Source organism: Martes martes, assembly GCF_963455335.1.
Source record: "Martes martes genome assembly, chromosome: 4".
In the NCBI taxonomy this organism is placed as follows: domain Eukaryota; kingdom Metazoa; phylum Chordata; class Mammalia; order Carnivora; family Mustelidae; genus Martes; species Martes martes.
Window position 1 is genome coordinate 162,112,893 of NC_137891.1, and position 25,221 is coordinate 162,138,113.

Below are 25,221 nucleotides of genomic sequence, written 5' to 3' on the forward strand. Positions count from 1 at the left end.
AGAGCTTCACTAGGACATGACATTCGAGATGAAGGTGGAGAGGGCATTCGCCAGCCTGGGAATTTCATTTTTACACCAAGGAAGGTGGATATAGGGCAGAGGGAGAGCAGGACAGTGCAGGAGGAGGGTACAAGCCTCTAGGACAAGGTTAGAGAGAGATAATGACATATTGTTTTCACAGGAGACCTCATGTTTGCAGACATCTCCAGAGTTAGCAAGACACATAAGGACAGTTGGAAAAACAGCCCGTCCCAACCTACCCAAATGATCTGATGGGAGTTAGCATTCTAACACTGTCTTGGGCAGAGACCTGTTTATCTGCTGTGAAATGGGAAGACAGGACTGATATCCTACCCTTCCAATTTCCCTGTGAGCACAGGGGAGCTTCTTCCAGGATATGGCTTCCTTCCCCTGAGATGCAGGTGGCTGCTTTTGGATCATGGCTAAATTAATTCTTGGCACCTGCCTTGAGGAGCTTGTTTAGCCAAGAAATTCAGCCAGGTCTCAGTGTTCGCCACACAAATATGATGCGTTGTCTCAGGTTGTGGCTGGAACTCTGTCTTTTGTCCTTCTCCCTTTTGCTTTTAGTCAGAGCCAGGGTCTGCTCATCACGGGGCCATCTCTCCCAGGGTTGTTGTTTCTAAATCTGTCTATATGACAAGGACCAATGCTTGCAAGTGCCATGAACTCAGCTGGAGGTAACACAAAAAATGGGAACTTAATAGAAGGGTGTGGGAGTGTTTCATGAAATCCAAAGAGAGTGGTGAGGCTGGGTCTCAGAAACAAACAGACCCACGTGGTAGGGCCTAAAGCCAAGCCCCTCTCCATTGCGGCTGCTGGAGGGGAGAATGGGTGCTCTGCCCCAGTCCCTTAGTCGTGGGTAAGTGCAGGTAGACCTACCCACGAGGCAGAAAAAGGCCCGTGTGCAAGAAGAAGGGGATCTCCTACTTCTTGCCATCAACCATGGAAACTTTGACCCCTGATAAAATGTGATTCAACGAATGTCTAGGTCTGGCCAATTAGATTCGTCATTCCTGTCCATCAAGAGAAGCAAGTGCAAGGATGTTGAGAGGAGATGGAGTGTTGCTAGATGTAGTACCCTTTATGAGCTGAATTGCAAATGGGAGGCAAAGAGGGACTTACTATCAATACTGCCAAATTGAGTGGCGTTTCAAAATGTCACCTAAATCAGCAGGACACTCATGTAGCAGCCCTGGCCAGGTGTCTGGATCTCATTCCATTAAGAGTGCGTTCCTGCTCTGAAGTCAGAGGTGGTCACTGGCTCCTCATTGGTCCATCTCTGTCTTCATTAAAGGGGAGCCTGACTTCCTATTGGCTGGCCCACGCCCAAGGTTGTCACGACAGAAGTGAAGGCTTACTGCTCATTGGTCCAGCCGCTTCTATCTTTCTTCGTACATCAAAATGTAGTAATGCCAGAAACAAATACATTTTTGTATCCGCATTTGCCAGGGGACATAAAGTTACTTCTACTTTCCTACTACAGTTCTTGAAAAACAGGAGCGTGCCCTGTGTTTGCTTTTCTCTTTTTATTTTTCATGGTAAGATAATCATGAATGGCATTTTAAGAAAATTCTTGTTACACATTTTGAGGATTTGGGTTCAAGATTTGGCACAGAATTGGAAAGAGGATTCCTTTTGTGTCTGAATGGAACCCACGCAGACTCCATCCCCTCCCCCGCCCCCACTTTACCCACCCCCCGCTCCCCCTCCCCCCCCCCCCAGTTCTGGACCTCAGCACAGGGTGTCGGGGGTTGGGGGCTCTACCTCAGCCCTTAGGGGTAGTGATGGCTGCTCCTTACAGCTTCTATTCCTATATTCTTTAGGGTTTTTTGTTTTTGTTTTTGTTTTTTTAACTTAGCCCTTTGTTACTCCTGTAATAAACTCTGTGTGTGTATGTGCATTAAAAAAACTTAATTGAGCTAAGAACAATAAATGGGACATCTATCCTTTTAAGTTTTAAGTGTACGATACATTATTGTTGACTCTAGGTACGATGTTGTTCAACGGTCTCTAGACCTTCCTCATCCTACATAAGGGAAACTTGATGCCTGTTGATTAATAACTCTCCCTGGTAACCGCCATTCAGTCTTTGATTCTAGGAGTTTGGTATTGTGGAGAACACCTATAAATAAAATCGCGCAATATTTGTGTTTCTGTGACTGGCTTATTTCTCTTGGCTTCATATTCTCAAGGTCCCTCCACGTTGTGCATGTTGCAGTGTTTCCCTCTTTTTAAAGGCTGGATAGTATTCCATTATAGGTATATGCTTCATTTTCTTCTCTCACCTTCTGTCTGTGGACACTTACATTTTTTCCATGTCTCTGCTTTGTGATGGTGTTGCAGTAAACACTGGAGTGTTGATATCTGTTTGAGATCCTGATATCTCCATGTATTCCCATTATAGTTCTGATTCTTACATTAAACTTGCCCTGTTCAAATTACTGTGTGCTTTCTCTCCCTCCGGACTGGACCCAAACGAATTCATCCAGGTTGAAGAGATGTGGTTACATCCAAGCATAAAGTACAAAATCTCAAATCAGATTTGATTATTCCCATTTCACAGATGGGGAACTGAGACTAAAGGGGGTATACCTTTGGCAGCAGATGCCTGGAGTACCCTGCCTGTTTGTCCTTGCTCCTTTACCATTTTGGTGCACCTACGTCTGCCAGAACCAACATTTCTGTGCCTGAGGGCCTTCTCTGCCTGTCAGTACTTACTTTCCCCATCTCTGCAGCAGGCAACAGTACCAGGGGGAATTAGATACTCTTGCCTTCAACCAATGAGTTGTTACCTAAATACTCCCCCGCCCTGGGTCTCCTTGCTCCCTGGGAGTGGGAGAACTGGCTGCATGTCTCCTCTGACCTCCAGTTTCCTTAGCAGGGAGAAGTTCCATGGCCCATTGCGACAACTGACAGCATAACGCACCTGCCATTGTCTACCTTCCCTGCCCCGTTTCACTCCCCCACACTCCAGCCAGCATCTCCTTCACCTTCCAAACAAAGCACTTGCAGTCAGACCCCTTTCTCTGGGTCTGCCTCTGGGAGAACCTAACCAAAGCACTTATTGGAGGTCATGCCCTGAGGCGGTGGTAGAGAAGGGACTGGAACTTAGATTTCTTACTCTGTAGACCAGTTTCTATGCACTTCACTGCCTTGTTCCTCTGTTCTTACCCAGCCTTGGTTCAGATAAGATTTTACACTTGAATTCGTGGTTATTTCTTGGCTAATTCTCAAACTAGCAGCTTTCTACATGGTTGCAACTGTTGGGCATGTCAGTCATGACTTTCCCAGATATATGCCCTTCCAAAGTAGTCTCTTCTACTCAGGCTCCTTCTCAGAGGGTGATGGGTTTAAGGACCCTGTTTATAACATGGGGGCTCTTGCTGGAATTTCCTTATACACCAGACATTTTGTTCGGCACTTGCTTGCATTGGCCCACACAATCTCTACCACCATCTTGTGCGGTAGGTCTTGGTTCTAGAATTCTTCGATTCTAAGACACATCCTCCATCTATTTACTTTTTTGGGGGTTGGGAGACGTTATCATATTATATGCCTAAATCAATTGTAAGGCACATCCCAGTTTCAGAATGCTAAAATGTGAGAAAAGGTACAGGATAATCTTTACTTAACAATAAGGTATTAGAGACTGAACGAGATTAAGTCATGTGCCCACACTCAAGCAGGAAGTGGTAGAGCTGGTATGTCTACAGTTCGTGGTGGTGCGAGGTGACCCTGTCCTTTCTCTTCCCCTTCCTCCTGTACCCACTTCCAGCTGTAGCCAGCTGGTTGGTTCAGGTATGTACATCTGATCTCCAGCTGTTCCAAGTATTGTCTTCCTCTCAGGAATGAAGTCTTGGTTTTCAGGGAGACTGAATCTGCCTGGAGCTGCGGAACTAGGAAGCCTGAGAGGGTCGGAGCCATGACAAACTGGAGCCTTGGACAAGCTGACGTATAGATGAAGAGACAGCTTGAGGATGGAGATAAATGAGGCAGAGCAGCTGAGAAGGTGAGATGGGGATACCAGCCCCTGTGATGTTCTCACTTTCCTTCTTCCAGGAGGATTATGGAACATTCTCCTGAATAAAAATAACATTTATTTGCCAGGTGCTTTGCTTGGTCTTTGCATATGTGATCTCACATCACCTTCATGACAACCTTTTGGCTGGTTCTATTCTCACCCTATTTTAGAGTGAGAACACAGGCTCAGAAAAGTCACTTGCCTGACTCGGTCTCACAGCTGGAAAGTGGCTAAACCGGGTTGGGATCCACACGGTCTCTGTCCAGAGCTGGGCTTCTCATCTCTACACCACCTTACTTTGAGATCACTCGAAGAAATTACACCAAACAAACAAAACCCCTGAACCACCCTCTTGTTCATGCTGGTTTGCATGAGTGTCTGATCCTTGGCACAAGGTAATTGCATCTGGAACAGAAGTTTTCACAGAGGATTTTGTTTTTCCCTCTGGGTTTATCCTCTTTGACTATGGTATCAGTGACAACAGCTGCTTTCTGTGTTTATAGACTCTTTTTTACAAAGCATGCACTTGAAGCATGAGTATCTGCTTTTTTGGGCTGAGTGAATGAATATGTTTTATTTCTCTGAGAAGCTACATCTCTTGGGCATGTGGTGACTGAACTCTCTGGGTTGTTTTGTTTTCATCTGAGCAATCCATGCCCCCAGCGCAGGTTCTCACTACTCCTTCTCTATCCCCCTTGATGGATGAATCCATTTGAACAGGGTTTTCCAGTTGCCATATGATTTATTTACTAACTCAGGTGCTCATTCAGCAACTGAGCATTTACTGAGCGCCTACTCTTTACTAGACATTGTGAGGAAGAGAGAACCCCTGACACGCCCCTGCTTCAAGGAGCTCGCAGGGTGGGGCATGGGGAGGGGAGTGGGAGGGAAGAAGGTCAATGAGGACCCCACAGCATCTCGAGGGCTGTCACAGAGGTGAGCTCAGTGATGACAAGACTCCAGAAGAGCTGCGTGTACATCAGCCTGGGGTTTTATCAAGACTTCCTGATTGGTTGGTTGTGGTGTTGAAGGATAGATGGGTGTTAGCTACGTAGTCAATGGGTGGGGAGCATGTGAAGCAGAGACAATAGCAAGTATCAAAGTCAGGAGGAAAGTTAGGAGAACTGCAACTCACTTGGTGTGGCAGAAGGCACAGGTGAGAGGGATGTGGACAGAGTGGTCAGGGATCACACTAGAGAGGCCTTCAGGGGGTGGACTGAGGAAGATCCTTATTAACAAGTGAAAGATTCCATGGAAGTGTTTAAGTAGGGGAGTGTTGCAGCTGGGCTGTTTTCTTATGGTGGCCGTGGGGTAGGTAGGTGGGGTGGAGTGGCCATTTTCGCTGTCAGAAAACTGCAGTTGGGAGGCAGTTGCTCTAATCCAGGTAAACAGCGGCAGTGCAGATGGAGGAGAGAGAACAGATCTGGGAGCGTTTGGGGCTGAGCTTCTTGCAGAGTGCAGTGGTGGGTGAAGGAGAAGGGGGCATCCTTCATTCTTAGGTCACTGGTTTAGATGACCGTGTTGGTGGCACTGGCACCATTTATCGGGATGGTGATGGAGGTGGTGGAGCTGGTATGGGGGCTGGACTGGGATGGAGAAATGAGTTCAGATTGGAATATGCAGAAACAGATGCACCTGTGGCACACGTAGGGGAATGGTGGTTGTTGGCAGGAGAACACCAGAGAGGGGCAGAACCAGAGAGACCAATGTTCAGACAGCATCTTGTAGCTGCCCTGGGGATGGGACGTGATGATGGAGTAAGGAAAATTCTTTTGCTTATCTTAGGCATCCTCGATCTTTTCTTACAAGTTTTCTACTTGGAAAATTCCCCTGTCTGTTTTCGGGGTGTGTAGTCAAATTGCAATGTCAGTGCACCCAGCACTGATAGTTTCCCTGGAGAGATATATCTTCCCACCCATTTGGATGTAGCGTGTTGGAGCCCATGTGGAGGATTCTGCTTCCTTGCAGTTCATTGATACATTCCTTGCATTTGGTATCCATCGTCCTCTGGCCATCACCAAGTCAACGGGATTCTAATATTCCTTTCCCTGATCCAACCAAAGCTCTTTGTAAATTGGACTCAGCAGGAGTAAGTCCAGTGACCTCATAAATAGTGGAAATGATTGCAAATCAGAATTCATATATGTTCCCAACTCAGTGGGTATCCTTCTCCCCCACAAAGGAAGCAATCATTGCTTTCAAATTTCTGTTTGCCCTTTCACTCAGCTATGTTGGAAGAAAATATATAGAGAGATTTTGCTGTATAAGCCTGAAAAGTCCACTTCCTCCAACTTGGAAATAAGAGTCCTGTGTCTGGCCCTGTGTAGTCATGTGGTTGCACTTGGGGGATCACTCAGAGGTGTGAGGATCTGGCTGGGGGCTCATAAAAAAGGGCTTCCATAAGCACCAGGGAAAATTTTTCATACTAAAAGAAACACTTTTAAAGAATTGTGGCAGAGACCACTAATTCTTCACCAACATCTGTGTTTTCTCCTCCTTCCAGGGCACATGGACGAGGAGGGGCCATAGTGACTCATTTTGGCCCATGGAACATGGGCAGAAGTAATTATACCCCTTCCAGGCTTGGCACTTCATAAGAACTTCCATATTCTCTTTCTTGCCTGTTTTCTGGGTTTTGTGGTGATCTGGTAGGGGATGCTGAGTCCCTAAGAGATGGCAGAGCAAATACATGGAAGGAGTTTAAGTTCCTGAATGACTGCATGGAGCAGAGCTCTGCCCATTGGCCTGTACTAACCTATGGCTTGAGCAGGAATTAAATCTCTCTGTGTCTAAACACTAAGATTTGGGGGTTGTCTGATGTAGGAATTAGGTTATCCTTGCTGCTACCTATTTCTTCTTGGAGCCCTGTTTTTGGAGCCCTGCTTGGATTTGTACGGAAAAGACTTCTTTCCACCACCTCCTTCCTTGCCTGGCACTCCTTCTGCTCTTCCTTATAGAGAGTTATATGAATCCAGTAACTTGTGGTTCTGATGCATAAAAGGTTCTGATGCATAAAATAGAGAGAGAGGGAGGGAGAGAGAGAGAGCGATCGAGAGCAAGGGATTGCTTGGGAGAAAGCCAGGATAGTCTTGGATTCTCATCCTGCCTATAGCTTCTATTAGCTGACAAATCATTTAATTTTGTCTAATCTCAGTTCCCTCACTTGTGAAATGGGCTTGTACGAATAAGGAGAGTTGCTGTGAGGGTTTGATGAGATAATGTATATGAAAGCAGTTTATAAGCTGTAAAGCTCAGTATGCCTGCGGGTGATGATCAGGGAGGTGGGAGGATGTTGACATGTGGCTGAGTGATGCTTCACTGGGGCTGTCCTCTTCTCCTTTGCCATTCTGGGCACCCACACTCTTTTAGTGGAAACACCAACGTTGAACCCCAGTTCTTTCATGTCGCACTGCTTGAAATATGCCTTGGATAGCATTTATAGAAAGTTAAGGTTAATTTTGCTCACTCTCAATGCTTTTTTTTTCTCTTCTTTGAGTTGTTGCTAGATTTATGGAAGGAGAATTCATAGAGCAGAGTTAATAAGTCAATTAAATTTCATTTGGTTTACAAAAAAATCTCCATTCTAAAACCGCCCAAGAAACAAAACTACATCTATTCATACAAATTGCAACGCTTTTTCTCTGAATAAACAATTTCTTTTTTGTGTTTTATTGTTTTTATGTCCTAAAAGGACAGAGAGATTCACCCGTCTTGGAGTTTCCATAATTTAAGAACAATCATTTGCTTTTTCTAATTTGTCCTAATGAGACCACATTTTTTCTTTATCAGACCCATTTTCTCTGGCAAAAGGTCGTCACAGGCAATCATCCATGTCTGCTGGGTATAAATTGTTTTCATAACAATTTTCATTTGCCTTGGAAAATGCGCCAGGCTGAAAACATGGCCACTTTGTATCTGTGACAGTGTGTATCATATTTCCTCCCATTTACTTCAGAGTATCAACCCTCAGAAGAATAACAAGCCATGGAGTTGGGAATGTACGCTGGTGATGTGGACTGACAATCCTCCGTCCCTGCTTCCTAGACCCGCACAACTGTGCCATCTCCTCTCTCTAGCTCACGCCGGGATCTAGATCCCCTTTTCATTTCCTCCTGCCTCCTTGGTGAGCTTTCTGGCTGTCTTGGGCACTGATGCCCCTTCCTTCTGTCTCCCCAAGTGGAAGACTGTTCAAGCCCTCTTCTACCCCCGGTCTCCACTCCTAGAGGTCCTGGACCAAGGTTGGAAGCCTGTGATAGTCAGAGGAAGGGAGGAGTTTTAAAAAAAACATGTTGTATTTCATCTTCATTCTCCAAAAGCTCAAGCAGGTATTCTATTGATTCCCTCATTCATTCATGTCACTCATTCACCGTGTGAAGGAGATTTGAGTTGCTTCCTGCTATGGGTGATCATAAACAAAGCTGCTGTCTTAGTCTGTTCAGGTTGCCACAGACTGAGTGGCTTATAAACAACAGAAAGTTATTTCTCATAGGTCTGGAGGCTGGAAGTCCAAGATCTCGGTCCAAGGTCAGGGTGCTGGTACTATCAGGTTTTGGTGAGGGTCCTCTTTTCAGCTGCAGATTACCAAGCTCTCTTTGTATCCTCACATGGCAGAAAGAGAGGGAGAGCTCTCTGGGGTCCCTTTTGTAAGGGCACTAACCCCATTCATGAGGGATCCACTCACACAAGTGACTCACCTCTCAAAGGTCCCACATCCTAATATCATCACATTGGGAATTAGATTTCAGTATCAAATGTTCTGGATGGAGGAACAAACATTCAGTCCATAACAGCTGCTACGAACATTTGCATAGGTTTTTATGTAAAGGCACACTTTCCATTGTCTAGGGTAAACATCCAGGACTACGATTGCTGAGGTATAGATGGTGTGTGGTTAACTTGGAAGGAAACCGCCCAATCTTTCACAGAGTGTCTGTACCATTTTGCATTCCCAGGAGCAATGAGAGTTTTTGTTCCTCTTCCTCACCAACACTTGGTGTTGTCAATATTTTTTATTTTAGCCATTTTAAGGGGTGGTAAGTGGTGCGTATTGTGGTTTTAATTTGTATTTTCCTAATGATTAGTGACATTGAACATCTTTTCATGAGCTTATTTGACCTCCTTATATCCTCTTTGGTGAAGAGTCTGCTCAAGTCCTTTGGCTGTTTCTTATTATTGCGTCTTGAGAATTCTTTATGTATTCTGGATACAAATCCTATGTCAGGTACGTGGTTGGAAAATATTTCTTCCCAGCCTGTAGCTTGCCTTTTAATTCTCCTGTCAGTACCTTTGCTAGAGCAAAGGTTTAAAAAATTTTTTTGTAACATACTCCTTTTTTTTTAAGATTTTATTTATTTATTTGACAAAGATCACAGGTAGGCAGAGAGGCAGACAGAGAGAGAGGAGGAAGCAGGCTCCCTGCTGAGCAGAGAGCCCGATGCGGGACTCTATCCCAGGACTCTGGGATCATGACCTGAGCCAAAGGTAGCGGCTTTAACCCGCTAAGCCACCCAGGCTCCCCAAGGTTTAAAATTTTTATGAAGTTCCAATTTATCAATTTTTTTCTTTTATGAATTGTGCTTTGGTATCATTTCTAAGAGTCCCAACTATTTTGAATTTTCTAGTAGCCTTTTAAGGAAAAGTCAAAGGAAATAGGGAAAATTAATTGTAATAAGATATTTTATTTAACCCAATATTTCCAAATTGCTATAATTTTAACACATAATTACTTTAAAAATTAAGGAGATATTTCACATTTTCTTCATACTTAGTCTTCAAAATCCATTGTGCGTTTCATACTTACAAGCCATCTCCATCAGACTGTCCACAGTTTCAGTGCTCAATAGCCACGTGGGTTAGTGTTGAACCAGACCGCGTGACAGGTTTTCACAGGTGATGGTTGACCACTTTTGAATCCCTCACCCACACTGAGGGTACAAAAAGGAGAGGAATCAGAGATTTGGAGATGGTCTTTGGGGAGGATTTTTTCAGAGAGACCTCTGCTGTGAGTTCTGGCCTCCTTCCCTGGGGAGGGATGGGATCTTCTCCTCCTCCTCCTCCTCCTCCTCCTCCTCCTCCTCCTCCTCCTCCTCCTCCTTCTTCTTCTTCTTTTAAGATTTTATTTATTCATTTGAAAGAGAGAGAATGAGAGAGAGAGCATGAGGGGGGAGAGGGGCAGAGGGAAAAGCAGACTCCCCACTGGGCAGGGAGCCTGATGAGGGACTCTATCCCAGGACTGCAGGATCATGACCTGAGCCGAAGGCAGTTGCTTAACCAACTGAGGCAGCCAGCGCCTCGGGGTCTGCTACTTCTTGATCCTAAACCAGCTGAGAGGGAGCAGGAGGAGGAGAGGAGGATGTGGGGACGAGAGATTTGGAAAGGGGATGGTACTGTGACACAGTTAGCTGGTGTATGATTTATACTTAAGAAACCTAAAGGTCAGGAGACTGAGTCAGGTGCCCTGAAGGCAGCCTAGTAAAAGTCACTGTATTTGGAGGCACTGCCCTCCCATCTATTGAGATCGAGAGTTCAAGGGTGTACCTGAGGATGTGTGAGAGAGAAAGCCAGTGTGATGTCCTGGGCAGGACCTTGGCCATCAGACCTCAGCAGAGAGAAGCTACAGGGGTCACCCAAGGCCTTGGGACTGAGGGAAAGTGATTGGCCTAGGCAGGGATATATTTGCCCTCATCAAGAGGACTGCAGCTGAGAGAGCGTGGAGTCTCCAAAGGACCCGTGAGAGAAAAGAAGTCAGCTGTGGGCGTCTGCTAAGTTCAGAGAACAGCCATGCTAGAGCTCCACATACCAGTCAAAACAGAACATTCAGGCTCCCCTTACCTTTTCCTCCTCTTTGCCTTCCATCCCTGGAAATGTCAGAAAGGTGGATGGCAAACGGGAGAGGAGGAGTAGAAGCGTAGGTGAAGAAAAAGAAGAGATCTACCATGTCTCTCTTCTCTGACTGCGGGCGTCCCACCTGTAAGTAGTCTGGGGTGGGCAGAATGGAAAAAAACCTCGATTTTAAATCAGGCTTAAGGGTTTAATTATTATATGAGACAGGACGTTTAAATTCCTTCAATTCTTCTGTGATTTATTTTTTTAAGATTATTTTATTTTATTTTATTTATTTGACAGACAGAGATCACAAGTAGGCAGAGAGGCAGGCAGAGAGAGAGGGGGAAGCAGGCTCCCCGCTGAGCAGAGAGCCCGATGTGGTGCTCGATCCCAGGACCCTGAGATCATGACCTGAGCTGAAGGCAGAGGCTTTAACCCACTGAGCCACCCAGGCACCCCTCTTCTGTGATTTAGATGAAGGTAAGACTGTTCATGCTTCTTATCTGTTTGATGACATGGTCTCATAACTGATCTCCTGCCTCTAGACTCCCTTTTGCTCCCTCTGCTATCCCTCCCGCCCACCGACACAGAGGTAGCCTATTGAATTTCAAATCTGATCGTGTCATACCTGTTGTCACAAACCTGTCATGTGCAAACCTCTCAAGGCTTTCCGTGGGGGTAGAAGATGATCTCCCTCTATTCAGTCCACAGGCCTCGCCGTGGTGCTCATGGTGAGGGGTCATGGTGGTGATCATGGAGGCAGAGAACGCACTTGTCTCCGGTGCTCCTGGGGCCCTTGGCCACGAAGTACAGATACAGTTTAGTTTATTTGCAGTGGGGAAAATCAAGTGCATTGTTAAGTGAAATCAGTCAGTTGGAAATGTTGAGATATCATTAGACTGTCATTGAGAAAAATAAAACAATCAGTCATCAAATGGGTTTGATGGAAAATGTAAGAGACTAGATTGGGTGATTATTAACTCAAGAATTGTTTGCTGAACCGGGCACCATGCTAACGAGCTGGGCATACAAAAATATAGTAGTCACAGCTCCTACTCTCATGCAGTTTGCAGTTTATTGCGTGGGATGTTTGCAAGAAGTTATGGTTATGTGTGAGGATTGTTATGATGGAGGAAGTCCCAGGTGCTTTGGATGTCCATGGCAGAGACAGTGTCTAAAGCCTTACCAGTTTGAGTTCCCATCATTGGGGATCAAATCTGCAAGCATATAAAGATGTAGTTAGGAAACACATATCAGAGGGCCCCAGCACCCAAGAGAAATGGAAGGAAATAACATTACTGAGTAGGAACAAGATTAGGTGGGCAAAGGCAAAAATGATCTGAACTGTCCAAGGATAGATGGGGAAACAGGATGACACTTCTCAGTCATGGGGGAGAAAAGGCACCAAAGAATTATCATTTCATTTGAGATGGTTTATTGATTCCCTGCAATGGGAATAAAACATTCATATCTCGTAGATAATGGCTAACCGTGGGCCTTAGTGGTGGAGGTGATGAGGCACAACTCAGATTTCCAAAGGCTGGGAATGTAACTGATCAGCGACCCCACTGCTGAGCTTTGAAATCCTCTGTGTGCTTGCCCAAGGGTTACGCTTCCTATGCCTGTCTCCTGCCGAGGACGGAGCATGGCGGGACCACTAAGGAGACTCAGGGCCTTTCTGATGGGTGACTTCCCACTTTCTTTCGCAGGTTCTCTCACTAATGAATTTTTGCACATCTAATCCCAGAGGATCCAGACTAACACACCTTCCCAAGAGTGTTCCAGAGGAAATGAATAGATGTTTCCTGAAGCACCTTTTTATCCAGAAACCATCAGTGCTGTCAGGGTAGGCGCAGCAGGGGTGGGGCAATCAGGCCGGGCCATGTGGCATGACAGCACACATGTACCTGGTTCGAAGCTCGGCTCTTCCACTTAAGCTGTGGGACCTCCGTTTCCTCATCTGTAGAATGGGATCCTCCCATTCCCCCTCATAGTCTTTCATTTGGTGGGATTGGTCAAGGTAATGCATGTAAAGTCTTACCATGGTACGGGGCACCTAGTTGGTCTGGTTGCTAAGGGCTTCATCCTTTTGCTTCTTCATCCTTTCCTGAATGTGCTGGTTTCTTTCATTTAGGGCCCCTTGATACCACCCTTTAATACAGCTTCATGAAGGCCCCACTTCTCCAGGAAGCCCTGACTACCACAGCGCCAGGTTGAGATCTTTTGCTTCTTCTTCTGACCTCCTGTTAGTGTCCCTCTCTTGGTTCCGATTGTGCTGGACCCTAGATGGCTTACAGAGACTCTCTCCTGCTCTCCTTTTCTAGGAACCACTCCTCCTGCAACCATGTGATTATCATGGGAGGCATGTAGGTGCTCTGTAAATCTGCCTTCTGGATATAGTTGGTTGTTCCCTGCGTTCTGAAATGAACCATGGATGCCTTTCCTTGGAGTTTTAGACTCAGGAGTGTCAAATTTGTCTCTCTCTGGGGGCAGCTAAGGCCATCATGCCTTAAGCTCAGAAACTGTTGGCAGCCCAGCCACATGTCCCATTGCACAGAAGGAGAGAGCCAGGCCACAAGGAGCTGCCACACATGAGAGGGAAGGATGAAGGAAGGAGTGAGGTCTGGCAGCATTGAAATCCTTGGTTCTGGTTATTCTGCAGGTTCTGAGAGACACCCCAACATTCTCATAACCAATACCCTCCTTGCCTAAGTAGAGTATCTGTCACTTGTAGCCCAAGGAGTTCTGAGTAACAAAGGTGTTACTTTGTTCCAAGTTTCTATCCCACCTTCTGCCTTGACTGTGAACCTCTCAGGGGCAGAGACCAGGCCTCTCCTTCTGCTTCTGCCCCCAGGGCCCAGAATAGTGCCTGGTCCCTCCCTGCAGCTGCTCCAGACAGATGTGCGGTTGACTACAAGGCTAAATGAAACATTCTGCTCATGGAAAGTTTCTATATATTCTGTGCATGATGTCACAGGGCCACTTTAAATCAATGCTCAAAATTCGGGTTTAAATGTGCTAAAAATGTTTGGTGGCAAGGACTGTGGACCCTTTTGGAAAAGAGCTCCGGGCAGGTATTTTGTAAGAGGCATGGCGGAGTTTCAAGATGGTGGGTATTGCTAGGTGAAACACTACTGGAGACGAAACAATGTCACCACCCGCCCAAACCCCAGGCTCCCCTGCTCCTCTTCCCTCACCTGTTCCACTAAGCAGCCTATTTTAAAATGCAAACATGGGGGTGCTTGGGTGGCTCAGTGGGGTAACAGCTGCCTTCAGCTCAGGGCATGATCCTAGGGTCCTGAGATCGAGCCCCGCATCGGGCTCTCTTCTTGGCAGGGAGCCTGCTTCTCCCTCTTCTTCTGCCTGCTGCTCTGCCTGCTTGTGATCTCTCTGACAAATAAATAAATAAAATCTTTACGAAAAGTGCAAACATGAGGAAATCATTGAGGCCACAACCTACCTGTCTGTGGTTATAGATGCCCAGAGGGTTGGATTCACTCTTAAGACTCTTTGCACACGTTATTCCATTTGACTCCTGATTAAAGTAAAAATCTACAAGGACTGAAATTTTTGTATTTCATGTACAATCTAGACCAGGCTGGCCTTTTCAGTAAACATTAAAAGTTCAGATTCTGCTGATATTTATTGCATGCCTCTGTGAGCCTGGACCTGAGGGCATTCTCATGTGCTCTATCATTTAGCCCAGAAACCCCGTGACCCAGGACTTGTGGTCCCCAATTGATGAATAAGCAAGCGGACACAGAGAGGTCAAGCAACTTGTGTGGCATCACACAGCTAGCTGGTCAGTGGCTGAGCTAGGACTTGACTCTCAGTCTAGTTCTGTTTCTGCCGTAACATGTGGGATAATAAGCCATAGATGAGTCCCATGGGTAAGTTCTTCTTTCAAAAAGAAGAAAGTGGAAAATGACTCTCTCAGACTGGGGGAAAAGTCAGTCCCGAGCGGGATCCCTCTTCTTGGTTCTGCAACACGAGCGAGGCCAGGACTTGGGTAAGATGAGTGGTCATTTACCTAGATGCAAAATGCAAGGGGTGCTGAAAACTCGCCCTAGAGATAAATAGTGTTTTAATACAGCACTTAAAAAAGTCAAAATTAATGCAAAAAAATCTGTGATAAGACTTTAGCTTTTTACTTAAAGATGGGCTCTGTTGATGGGGCCAGGAGTCGAGTGAGGTGCGTGGGACTGACTGGGTGAGTGTGGGATTGACCTTGGATAGAAGGTCCAAGGATGGAGGACACTGCTATGAGTTCACCAGAAGCCATTTGTCTTCTTCCTTGGATGTTAGATGACTACGTGAGTCATTCTCCTTTGTGGTTAGGTGTGGTGACTAAGTTCTCATGCAAAGTCAGTGGAGTTGATGTGAGTCACTCCAGACTTGGCCACAGAGAACGCCAACATTCGATTCTTTATGCTTTTCCATCTTGATACCCATGAGCATGGGGACCTCAAAAGCAAGGGTTGAACATGGCAGAGTCACCAGGAAGTTCTGACTCCCAGGAAGTGGGAGTCAGTAGTGGAGGACAGCAGCCCACTGGTCAGATCAAGAACCCCTTTCTGGATCTTAAGAGAGTTAAAAAACAAACAAACAAACAAAAACTTCTGTTCTATTAGCCCACTAAGCTCTGGGGGAGGGGCGGGTATTTTCTCTAACACTAGCATTACCTTAACTGATACATAGTTTGGTACCAGAAGTGGGATGCTGCTGTTACAAAAACCTACAACATAAGACATTGCCTTGGTGGGCAGGTGGCATGCAATGAGGACACTGATTTTGGAAGCTGGAAAACCCATGATGTACAGATGCAAAATCTTTGGTACAATTGTCACCTGTGATAAGTTGGAAGCCCAGTTACGTGCCTACTGGACCTGTAGCTCTAGGGGACTCAGTTGGAAAGAGTCGGATAACATGCTGGGTTTTACTCTCTGCTTCTGGCAATGGACTGTAAGAAAGAGATGAACTCGAGAGGGATTTGGCTGAGTTGCCTGAAAACAGCTCACAAGGAGCTGTTTTAACAGAGACAGGAGCCCCAAGAAATCATGAATGTGGAAGATTCTCCCAGAGAGCAGAGCCAGCACCTGGCTAAGGATGTTTCCCCACCGCGAAGGCAGCACACTTCTAAATGTCGGTAGCAGATTGTTCATTTGGACCTTTCCTGTCTCTCCTCTTGGGCTGTATGCTGCTCCTGGAGTGGCATGGAATGTGTTGGTGGAATCACGGTGAGATTAGCATTATACATTCCAGTAGCAAGCAGTATAACATGCCAGGGAGCTTCCAAATGCTTTGTGCTCTTTAGCCGAGTAATTCCACATATGGGAATCTGTTCTAAAGAAACAGGCTGATGTGTAAATAAAGATTTAGGCACAAAGATATCCAAGGTAGTGCTATTGAAATAATAAAAAATTTGGGGCACCTGAGTGGCTCAATTGATTAAGTGTCTGACTCTTGATTTTGGCTCATGTCATGATTTCAGGGTTGGGCTCTGTGTTCAGCAGGACATCTGCTTGGGATTCTCTCTCTTCCCTCTTCCTCTTCTTGTGCTCTCTCTCCCTCTCTCTCAAATAGATAAATACCTCTTTAAAGAAATAAATAATAAAAAATTTGGAGATTACCTAAATATCCAACAGTGAATTAAATAAAAGATCTAGTATATTTATCAGATATTTATAGCATAGCATGTTACTCATCCATTAACCTTTTTTGTACATGAAGTTTTTCATGACTTGGGAAAAGCTTATCATGCAAAATTATATGTCGACGAAAGACTGCTGCTCAGTAAAGACATATGCACAGCAAAAAAACCAGAAATGGAATATGTTAATATGCTTGTGGCGATTTTATAGTTATGACAGGGTTTATTAGAGACAAGTATCTTGGAGGTTTTGGTAATATACATATTTGCCACAAAGGGCCTAGATGGCTTATGTAATTGGGGAAAAGAGTCTCCCTTGAAAGAACTGATGATGAACCAAAACCTTCTTGTTCCTTCTGTTCTTCTGATTCCAGCATTTGGTTTGATGAGCTGGAGACACCATTGGCCTGAGAATCAGGAGCCCTGACTTCAGAATTGAGTTGCTGGGTGAACTTGAGCCTCGCTGGGGCCTGTTTTCTCGTTTGTACCCAACAGGGGCTGCAGGGGATGATACAGAGCTGGCCTTTCCAGTTCAAAAAGCCTGTACCCAAATGTGCTGAATCACCCTCCAGTTCATCATTCCTTGAGGTAAAAACCAATCCTAAATCTTGGAGCCTGATAGACTTTGAAATTGGCCCTCATTTTAATTCTCAAGTTCTTAGCGTGAGAGCAACATTCAATATGGTTCTGAAATATCTCATGCAAAAAAGTGCCAGAGTCATAGACTGAAATATTTATTTGAATATAAATGAACTCAGATTTGCCAAAATGCGTTCCCCCTGTTGTCATGGACACAAATGCCTGACTTTCTGATTTGCATTTCTTCTCTAATGGGTACAATATGTTTCAGCTCCTCATTGGTGCTGGGATTGGATTATGAGAAACTCACCCTTCTGTGAGCTCCCCAAAATGTCAGGCAGTGGGGAACTTTTGTGCCTTTGGCTCTGCTTCCCTGAGCCAGCTGGAAGTAAGTTTGTGTCCCCGTAGGGTCAGGACAGTAGCTCAGAAGGCTCCTGGCCCCTCCCAGCCAGCTTCTCCGGGAGGAACAAGCTGTGGACTGTAGAGGGTGAGGGTGCTTTCTGCCTACTGCTTCTTGCGGTCTCTACTCCTGTCAATTCAGACTTCACCTTTGCTCCTTATTCTTGAATAATGAGGATTTCAGAAATTTTTGCATGGATATTCCTGGTCTTTGCCAATCATGCTCCTTCCTTGTGATCCCTCTTGGTCCTAGGTTGCCCTGGGCCCTAGGGCTCAAATCCTCAGAATCACGTTCTCCCTTGCCCCGACCTCAAAAAAGACTGTCACCAAGTCTCCCGATTTTATGCCCACGATTCCCATCCCCATCCCCCGCTCTCACTGAGTCTTGTTTTCCATGGACCAGGAAGAAAAGTCTTTCTAAAATGCTGATGGGATCTTGTTATGATTTTTCTTCAATCTCTTTAGTGGTTTGACCCTGATGTTAAGAGAAAGTCCCAAATTCTTGTCATGGCTTTTGAGACCCTGTCCTGTCTGGCTCCTGTCCTCCTTTTCAATCTCCTCTCATGCCTCCTGGTCCTGTGCTCGCTATATCCCAGGTACACTGGCCATCTTTGTGTGCCCTGTTCCTTCCCCTCACAGCCACTGCCCACACTGTCCCCTCATTTGGAGCTCTTCCCTCTTGCCCCCAAGGGGACACTTCTCAGTTTTCAGGTTTTACCTTAGTATATGTGCTGCCGAAGCGAGCACTTCAGGTTTTACCTTAAATGTCACTTGTTTAGGGAGATCTCTGATACCCTGGGGAGGTTTTATATTCCCTAGATAAATGTGATTGGCACCCTCTGGGCTTTTTGTCTATGGACTTGTCACAATTGGAATTAAACCCTGATCTCATGTCTAACTCCTCTGCCAGGCTATAAGCTCAGTGAGGGTTAAGATCAGGTTTACTCATTTGGCCATTGTATCTCCAGCCCCTTGTGGAATGTCAGGGACAAGGTAGGTGCCAAATAATTATTCAAGTGACAATGAGTTCTTTAGAATAAATTTCTTAAAAAAAAAAAAAAGATTTTATTTATTTATTTATTTGACAGAGAGAGACACAGTGAGAGAGGGAACACAAGCAGAGGGAGAGGGAGAAGCAGGCTTCCCACCAAGCAGGGACCCCGATGCAGGGCTCGATCCCAGGACCCTGGGATCATGACCTAAGCTGAAGGCAGACACTTAATGACTGAACCACCCAGGTGCCCCTCAGAATAAACTTCTAAATCACAAGTCTAACCCCAGAAGCCCTCAACCCATAACTCTCTCCTTCCCTGACAAAACTAAGTGACTCAAACTTATCCGAGGGCTCACTGAAACAATGAGCACACACAAGGGCCCCTGTGGTCTGACTCCCAGCTCGTCTTCCCACCCCCGTGTCCTCACACGCCTGCCCGACCCTGCCGGCTCCAGGCACAGCCCACACTTCAGAATCTCCCGGCCCACCCATGGCTTCCATGCTCTGAGTCTGGGTGCTTTCTGCTGGATTTATCTTTTCCTCCTCTGTGGAGAACTCCAACACACCCTTCAAAACCCAGGTTGGATGAAGGAACCACGGCCTCCCCTCCTCCGGGAAGCCTCCTCTGCCCCCAGCCAGCTGGTCCAGTTCTGCTGGGTTGGATTACTCATGTGAAGTTTGTCGTCTGTGTCACTCTCTTGTGAGTTGCCTTAGGACAGGAAGCCCGTTTTATTCTCCCGTGTCACCTGGGACCCGTGCGAGATCTGGCCCACGGCACGATGAGGGAACGTTTTTTTCTCTTCTCCCCATGTTTTCTCTCTGCTCCTGAACAGAAAAGCCCTTCTGCCTCCCTTCGTGCCTGGAAGGGTCCCTTCATGCCTGGAAGGGTCCCTGCTCCAACCCCTTCCTATTAGCGTCCTCCCACCAGAGGAGTTGTTGATAATCTGGTCGGTCAGAGTGAGGACGTTCTCTCGAACAAATTGCTCTCGTGGGTGGCATGTCTGTGTCTTAAAGGCAGGGACAGAGGCTCTGCTCCCTTTGGCCTGTTTATGCAGCCAGACACACAGTCACGCCATCTCCCCTCTGAGGCAGCTTCTGTGCCTCAGCCTGAGAGGTGAGTCACATGGGGCCTGCTGGGAGGGTCTCACCAACCTCAGCTTTGGAGGTTCAGGCCTCTTGGCAAAGCTTTGCTTCCTGTCTCAGCTTTTTCCACAGAGTTCTTCATATGAGGGGGTGAGAAGACGTTGGACCCATGGCCAGTGGCCAGGATAAAGAGCTACTTTGTTTCCTAATTTGACTATGGTGTCTTCTGCATGTGCTTCACCAGGCAGACTTCTGTGGCCCCCACTGGCTCCCTTATGGGCTTACCGAAAAAATCATTCTCAATTCAGAGTGCCCGGTTTAAATCCTGGCTCACTCCTTGCTGACTGAATGACTGAATGAGATGAGGTCTGCATTTCCTCACCCCCAAAATGCGGACATCAGTAGTGTTCACCTCTTAAGGCTTTTGTGAAGATTATTTTAATGTTATTTTTTTAAAGATTTTATTTATTTATTTGAGAGGGAGAGAGAGAGAGAGAGAGAGAGCACAAGCAGGGGGGAGGGGCAGAGGGAGAGGGAGAAGCAGGCGCCCCGCTGAGCAAGGAGCCCAACATGGGGCTTGATCCCAGCACCCCGAGATCATGACCTGAGCCAAAGGCAGGCGCTTAACTGACTGAGCCACCCAGGCACCCCTGTTGTGAAGATTGAACGAGAGATTTCAGGCACGATTCTTGGCACTCAGGAAGTATCAAGTGACAAAGAAGGACCCTGGTAGGCACTGGAATGTAAGCTCTCCGAGGGCATGAATGAGTTCATCTTGTTTGGAGCTGCATCTGTCGCTCCTGGGACTGAGCCTGACACAGAGCAGGTGCTCACTGAATGCTTATTATATGACTATTATTATTCCTATTGTTAATAATGTGTAGGAGGCACTCAGTAAAGCTTTTTAAATGAATGAATGGATACATGCATGTCTCTCCAAAGCCAGTCTCTGATACACAGGCTCACTAAAAAGATATAAAAGAGTCTGTTTTAGTAAAATCAAGCCCTATATGGGCACAGACAAGGGAGACCACACTACCTTGCAATTATTTGCAATGTCAGCAGAATTTTCTAGATTTGGATAGCGCTGGCATTTTGGAACAGTCCCGTGATGGGAACGATGTCCTTCATTCTTTCCACAGGACTCACTGACCTCCTCCCTATCTCAAGTACTCTCCTGGGTCCTACAGACGCAGATGAGCCAGGCGACATCCTGGCCTCAAGGAGCTCCAGGCTCACAGGTGAGAACCTGGACAGCACCTGGGGCATGGTCTTAGGTACACACCCTGTGTCGTGGCTCCAGCTCCAGCTCTGCCCCTTCCTTGGTGAGTCCCCTGAGGATGCCTCTTCCTCTCTCTGGAACTCTTATGATGGTGTTGGACTAGGTCGGTAGTGTGCCTTCTTCTGAGCAGAGGAATTCTTTGTTCTAGTAAAAATCCTATGTGGAAAGTGAGGACTAGGGGTGTCTGGGTGTCACAGTCGGTGAAGCATCTGATTCTTGGTTTTGACTCAGGTCCTCATCTCGGGATCATGGGATCGAGTCCCACGTTGGCCTCGATGCTCAGTCCAGAGTCTGCTTGGGTTTCTCTCTCTCGCCCTCTCCCTCTGCCCCCCGCTCTCTCTAAAATAAATAAATTAATTTAAAAAAAAAAAGAAAGAAAGAAAAAAGAAAGTGAAGTTTAAAGCAGATGCAAGGGAGCTGATGGGGAAGGGGGAGGCAGGCTCTCCCCACAGGCTCAGTCCCTGCCCTCCCTTCCCTGACTCCCCCACCTCAAGAGTACCAAGAGTGGGAACAAGGGCCCTCTAGTATTATTCATGATTCCAAAGTAATACAACATAAGCCAGTGTGTCCTGGACTGCCCAAAGAGAGTTTCTTGTTTTTTGTTTGTTTGGTTGGTTTTGTTTTATAGATAAATTTTTATCTTAAAATAGTTTTTGGATTGAGAGAAAATGTAGGAGAAGAGTACAGAGAGTTGCCATATAACCCACATCAAATTTTCCCTATTATTAACCTCATAACATCAGCTTGCTACAGCTATAACAACGCACAAGCCGATATTGTTATTAACTGAAGTCCACACTTCATGAAGACTTCCCTTGTTTCCCCCTAATGTCCTTCCCCTGTTTCTGGATGCCGTCTTGGATACCACATTCCGTCTACTCATCGTGGCTCCTCAGGCTCCTCGTGGCCAGGATCGTCTCTTAGATTTCCCCTTTTGGGGTGATCTTGACAGTTTGGGGAGTACTGGTCAGGTATCTTATAGAATGTCCCACAATTGGGATTTGTCTGATATGTTTCTCGTGAGTAGCTTGGGGTTACAGGTTTTTGGAGGGAGACCCCAGGGGTGAATGCCATTCTCATCACATCGTTATCAAGGGTATGTCCCATCCGAGTGACTTGTCACTGCTTGATCTACTGGCTGAGGTACGTGGGTTGGTCACTCCACTGAAAAGTTACTCTCTATCCCCCTTTCCATGTCCTGTACTACTCGGAGGGACACTGCTATGACTCAAGAGTGGGGAATTATGTCCCACCTCCTTGAGGACAGAGGATGTAGTTTTGCATCAAAGATTTGTCTCTTCTCCCCCATTTATTTATGGTTTATTCATTTATTTTTCTCTGTATGGACTCATATATATTTATTTTATACTTTGGGTTATAATCCAATACTATTTTATTTATCTGTTGCTCAACTCATATCCAAGGCATTCTGATTTCAGAAGGACTCAAGCACCGTCTGGTCCTGCCCCCAGAAAGAGCCTGTCGGTGGGGAGACGGAGTTTGGTGCAGGAGGAGGGATGGGGCTCTTGGTTATGAAGGCCTCCACTCCATCTGTGCTCTGTGCTGGAGGAGGGTCCCTGGCAGCTGCTGCTGAGGATATTTTGGGGAGGTGGGAGAAGTGGAGGCGACCCCCACCCCTCCTCACCACCCTCGAAGAATCAGAAGAGAGCTAAAGAGCTGAAGAAAAGCCGGCTTAGCAGGAGCCCACTCTGGTCCCCTGAATGGTTTTGATGGTGGAATTTAAAGAGGCAGCCACTTGTACTCACACCATCTTCTGTTACTTTTGTCACCGGTTGAAAACCCCATCGGGTACACTAGGGAGCAAAGCAAGAGGAAACCCTCAATGATTTCAACTGCTTGCATGCCTCAAAAGCAAGATCTTCTTAGTGGGAGAAAACAGAAGTGGGGTGTGCATGTGTATGCACGTGTGTGTGTGTGTGTGTGTGTGTGTGTGTGTGTTAAGACTGGTCCTGATGATTCATGGCCTCTGCAGAGGGAACAGGACCCCAGCCCTGGGGCTTTAGCTTCAGGAGAGGGACTGCTGGAGGTAGGAGATGAGAGTTCCAGTCCCTATCCCATCGTGTCCCATCAGCCTGCCACATGACGCTGGGCAGGACGCCTTACGTCACACATCTCTGGGTCTTGGATTCCCCACCTGTACAGCGTGGGAGTTAGGAGCAAAGAGAATATAACATGAGGAATGAGACCAGTGACAATACTGCGATTATGAGGTTCTCCCTGTATACTAGATGCTACAGGCATCATCTCATTTCATCCCCAGGACAGACCCAAGAAGTCAGTGCTATTGTTCTCATTGGACAGATGAGGTTCGGGTGTGGTGAGGCCAAGAGATCCCGATACAGTTGCCACTGAAGAGATAGCTTGTTGCTCGCAGTTCCCAGGAGGAGGGGGCCTCGGCTGTGCAGGATCAGAGGAGGAAGCACCTGCCCTCCAGCCAAAGAGGACACAGTTCATGTCCAGGCTGGGATTTAAATCTTGTCCCAGGATTGGGATGATGAAGAACACAGGTGGTGCTGGGGCCGATTCCCTGGGCTGGGATGCTGTGCAGCTCAGGCCATTTGCATCAGCTTTCTGCGCCTCCACTCTCCCGTCTGTAAACAGGATCAGTAATAGAATTTTCTAGGAGGACGGAGGCTCTGTCATCTGAGAGCTGGTCCTTGAAGGAAACGCTGTGCAGGGGAGCTAAGACGGGCTCAGGATGCAAATGCAGGCAGTTAGCTCATTAATTCAGACTTCCGTGGTTTGCAGGCTGGGATGATTGGAAGCCAGTAAAACCAGGCTTCCTTTTCACTATTAATAAGAGTGTAAACAAGATTAGGGGCCGAGTGCAGGGAAACTAAGGTAGGCCATTGTTATCATAATATTGCAAGGGAATGTTAATTCACACAAGCAAACAAACTATTTTCAACTACTTTGAGGCTCCTGTTTACATATCAACAGTGTGCTAATTGCAAATGACTCCTCTCTCCGTGCAGAGCCTGGTCTACTCCGTTAGCTTCTGGGGGGAGAATTTTTTACATTTGAAAGCAGTTATGGTCCTTTTCTTTAGACATTCTCTATAATTTGGACTTTTCTCTTTACCTTGTTTTTTTTTTTAAATAAAAAGATTATTTATTTATTTGACAGAGAGAGAGAGAGACAGAGAGAGCACAAGCAGGGGGAGGGGCAGGCAGAGGGAGAAGCCGGCTCCCTGATGAGCCAGGAGCAGGATGTGGGACTCGATCCCAGGATCCTGTTGAAGGCAGATGCTTAAAGGACTGAGCCACCCAGGAGCCCCTTTACCTTGTTTTTTACCAATCATGTGAGGATCCCCAAGATTCAGGGAGGGTGCTCACAGGAGACTGCTGCCTTGGGGACACGAGCAGGGGCTGTCTACAGAGAGCTCTGGGCATGGAGGTGCCTGAGCAGAGCCTTCCCCAAAGTGACCATCTGCTTGGGTCTTGAAGGGTGATGGATTTGGCTTGATCTGGGACCCATTCCTCAGCTCATACCCCTCTCACCTGTCCTCTGCACCCCACCTGTCCGGCCAACTCTCCTTTATTACATTGCCCTACCCTTCACATGGCACTCAGCCGCCGTCCCCTTAGGGAGGCATCACCCCTTGGGGGAATGTGACTGTGCTGTGTAGAATATGGGAAGCCAGAAGAATCGCCCCTCGTTTAGACTCACAGGACAAGACGTTAGAGCAGGAGAGTAGAGTAGTAGTTCTCAAATTTGGCTGTGCATCAGGGTCACCTGGGAAGCTTAAAACAAATCGAATTCCCAGGTCCTACTCCAGATCAATTAAGTCAGTAGGCTAGAGGATCACAGCTGTAGAGTTTATTACTAACATTGCTCAAAGGGACGCTTGATCCTACCATATCTCATGTGGCTGTCAGACTCTTCTGTGTGTTTTCCTTGCTTCTCCCTCATTAATGAGCGTAACGAATTCATTACTTCCATAAAGTCAGCCAACCTTTATTGAGTGTCTGCTACACCAGGCATGAAACCAGAATCCGGAGGGCCAAAGATGAATGACATAGTTCCTGCCCTCAGGACTTCGTAACTGGGGAGAGAGAAGTGTGCAAAGAAAATAGTATTCTGGTGCGGCCAGCGCTGTCATGGAGGAGGGGCACCATTGTGCAGGAGCACAGAGGAGCCAGTGGAGGACTCAGCCAGGAGGGGATGGGGAGTAGTTCCTAGAAAAGCTAGCATCAAGGGTGAACCTTGAAAAGGAAGTAGGAATTCTCTCTGCTCAGGGAAATTTGGGCAGAGGGAACAGTATGTGCAAAGGCCAGGAGGTGTGAAGCTGGGCTGTGCATGCATCAGTCTGTGTCAGGCACCTTGTCGAGCACTCAGGCACTCTA